We start from the raw sequence: 3,595 nt of genomic DNA, 5'->3' as shown, positions 1-3,595 counted from the left end.
AACGAGTTTTCACGATCGATTTGCGACAGTAGCATACTGCCGCAAATAAGAATTAGGGTTTCAGGAAAGTCGCGTCCATCCTAGTTCGATCAAGCGATTTGCTGCCTCATTGACTTCCCACAGGTAAGTCGATCGAACGGGGACAATGTTGGGACGATGGTGATCTTATGTGCACCTCCTTGATCGTCCGAAACGCGATCTAAGCCGTCCAATTAGGCTGGCCAAGTTGGACAGACACGATCTATTTGCGACAGTTTCTTACCGCCGCACCCTAATTAGGGTTTTGGAAACAAGCGAGCTTGCCTGAATTTGGGCAAACGATTTGCTGCTCTATGAAATTGTCGTGGGTAGGTCGATTGAGCAGAGGGAAAGTCGGGCCGCCAATGTGCATGTAGGCGCCTCTTTGATCATTCCAGGGAAGAACTTAGTCGTCCAACTAGGCTGACTAAGTTGGACGGTCATGATGCATTAAAGACCTTTTTTAACGGTCTTAGCTCGTTTGAGATAGTTTCTTAACAGCGCAAACACCCATAAGGGTTGACGTTCGTAGTGTTTAGGAATTCATCCAGTGGGACTCGATCGACTAAGGTACTAGTGGGCCCGCTGGTGGTCACCACGGTGATTTCCTAGCTCTGTTAGGAGTAGGCTACACTTGTTGGATCATGCGGCCAAATTGTGTGGCCGTGATCGTTTTTTGAGACTGATATAGACGGTCTGGATTTTCCTTTGAGGAATTTAAACGAGTTCGATTGAGCTATCTTCTTAAAAGTGTGTCGATACGAAGATCTCTTTGTCATAGAACGATGCAGCCTGTGTGAGTACTTTCATGCAGACTTCAATACTGACATTTCGGGAGATTCATGCTACTCTGCTGAGAGGGAACATTAATCGTCATGTGATGCCAACATTGAGGGTTCTCTTGCGGAACATAGTTGTAAGGACTCTCAATATCTTCAACGCTATTTGACCGGTCTAGTGATGATCTGGGGACGATTTAGCCGCTAATAACTCGATTAATTAAATATGAATAATAATTAATAAAATAATCTAATGATAATTTGGATGAACGAATAGTACCACTGAATAGATCTCGAAAAATTATGCGAAATATACTACTCAAGCGCGTAAATCCGATATCGGACGAAGAAGATGCGAGACTCGGAAGATGAAGTAAAAATTAGTCAACCTGCCAGTGACCGTCGCTGGTGACCGTCACATTTTCTGACCTTGACTTTGACTATTGACTGTAGTGTTGACCCGTTGACTTCAGATTTTACTATGGTTATGTTGCTTTCAAATTATTATAAGTAAATAATTGAATAATTTTAATATACGTAGCTAATGATTAATTAGTATTAGATAAGTATGAAATTAAGCTTGATAAGCTAAAACTAATCTGGTGACCAAATGATAAAAGCAATTATTTAATTAAAAAAAATGTAAATAGACAAGTAGATAAACAGTGAAGGAATTATAAATGCATTTCTTTTACCTTAGCATGTGGACTTATCTAGGTGTTGACGTTTGAGAAAAAAAGTAAGAAAAGCACTAGGACACGTTTTAGGGTACGTAGGAGGTGGCTTAATTAGCTGGTTTAGGTGGAGAATAAGGGAACGTTAGTGGAGATGGATAGAATTTTTATGAGAGGAAGTATGAGAAAAACTGGTGTTGTCCGTTTTTAAGAGCAGTATTTAGGCTAACAAGAAAAGAGAGCAAGATTATACTACTACTAGAAACCAATATACAGTGAGAATTAGATATGGAATGGAAAGGAAGTTGACCGTGGTGATATCGATTTGGAGTTTTGATCATGTTCAACTATCAAAGGTAAATCTTTTGTAGTAATGATTGCTAAATGGATTGTATTAGTTCAATTAGTTAAAGGATTTAGATTTGTAAAGATTTTAAATCATAAATGAATTAAGATAAAGTTCATTTTTGTGTCTCAGTGATTAGGTGATACGAATAGCTAACCTTGGACTTAGTTTATAGATTATCATATATAAATTAGTGCGTTTTATCTCTTACTTATTTAGTTAGCAATTAAATTAGGTAAAGAAAAATTATGGCAGGGAAAAACAGTTCGACTAAATATTTAGATGTTATAGACTAGACGCTAGAGGAAGAAAATATAGAATTTTCATTTATATCCATAGTGTTTGTGTGACTAACAGTTCGTTTTTGTTAACAACGATTGTATCAAAGTGGATTGCGAATCTCGAGGTAGGCGTGGCTTGCCATCAAATGAGGTGGGAATCGATAACGAACTCTCTTGTATTCATTATCGTGTGTTTTTCATGGTCATTCGCTTGTATGTTGATGATTCCTCGTATTACGGGTATGCCAACCCGATATATAGGACCTATATGCTTTGGGGACTTCCCCATGTTTGCCGGTATGGAATGGTGCCGAGGATCGGGTTTTCCTAGTAGTATTTATTACTTTTATTATCTAGAGGAACCTTTAACATGCGAGATGAATTTGTTTTCATCCGACATGCATTATAGTTTTTGATGAATGTTTGAAAGTTTGTTATATATTTCTTCTGAGCACCCCTTTGGGGATGATGTGCTCATTCGTTTCCCACTCCAGTTTCAGATAACAGGTTTGATAGCGTTCGCGAAGATGATCAAGCTATTGGATGATTCTGCTTTATTTGTTTTTATGTATATACTGAGTGAAAATAAATACACTATTTTATAAGTATCATTGGAGAGATGTTGTATATATGTCAGAGAGAGTTTAGTTTTTGGGTTAATCTTTTTTAGAATTTCTTTTTATTGCCTAAATAGACGTTTTGGATCCTTGGTGCGTTTGAATGTAGAATGTTAACCTAGATTTCCAAGTAGGTGGACTTAGGTGCGTCACAATAGCGTAGGAAAATACAAGGTGGATAATGCTACTAGAAAAATTCATAGAATATTTGGGATTGCTGCACAATTCTGAATGAATTCCATACATATTGAATTGCTCAATGAGTGAAGAGGTTTTTTGCACTCATCACTTCTTAAATGGCTTTATACCCTTGCAGGGCATCAACGCATTAAATACAGGGTTTTACAATTTTAGCCATATTCGAAAAACCACCATCAACATTAAGTCCCCTGCTTAGCACGTAACAGTGACATTGTTGCGGGGTAAGCAATGGATGGTGACGGTTAAATATAAAACTTATGAGGCAAGGTCGACATATGTTACCAGAATAGAGGACGGCTAGGTCTTTGAGCAAGATACGCTTAACGAAGTATCAAGGCTTGCAGTGATCGTCCTCCTATCATACGTCAATTGTCTCCAGGTAGATTTCGAAATTTGCTAAAATTCATTTCGCTCGATTGCGAGAAGCCTTGACTTAAGTTGCTTGGAGTCCGGACTGCTGAGTCGCAACGAAAATCTTTTTTAAACTCCTGAACATTGACTGGAATGGAATTGCGTTCATTCTGACCCTTCATCTCATAGGCTCATTCTTACCCTTCTGATTGCGATGGTGAAATGCTTGGAATGCTTGTATCGGAAAAATCTTCCGGAGTCTTTGAGTGAAGGTGAAATGCTTGGAATGCTTGTATTGGAAAAATCTTCCGGAGTCTTTGAGTGAAGT

At 38.4% G+C, this 3,595-nt stretch overlaps 1 long non-coding RNA gene across 1 annotated transcript; it reads left to right on the top strand.

The window, feature by feature from the left end:
• The first annotated feature begins 1,656 nt into the window (after window positions 1–1,656).
• Window positions 1,657–2,799, top strand: LOC113362245. Its single transcript, XR_003365652.1, has 3 exons — window positions 1,657–1,827; window positions 2,206–2,249; window positions 2,593–2,799. It is a non-coding gene; the product is annotated as an uncharacterized LOC113362245 (long non-coding RNA).
• The last annotated feature ends 796 nt before the right edge of the window (window positions 2,800–3,595 follow it).

The sequence above is a fragment of the Papaver somniferum genome, chromosome 3 (genome assembly GCF_003573695.1).
Source record: "Papaver somniferum cultivar HN1 chromosome 3, ASM357369v1, whole genome shotgun sequence".
In the NCBI taxonomy this organism is placed as follows: domain Eukaryota; kingdom Viridiplantae; phylum Streptophyta; class Magnoliopsida; order Ranunculales; family Papaveraceae; genus Papaver; species Papaver somniferum.
This window is presented reverse-complemented; position numbering and strand designations above follow the sequence as displayed.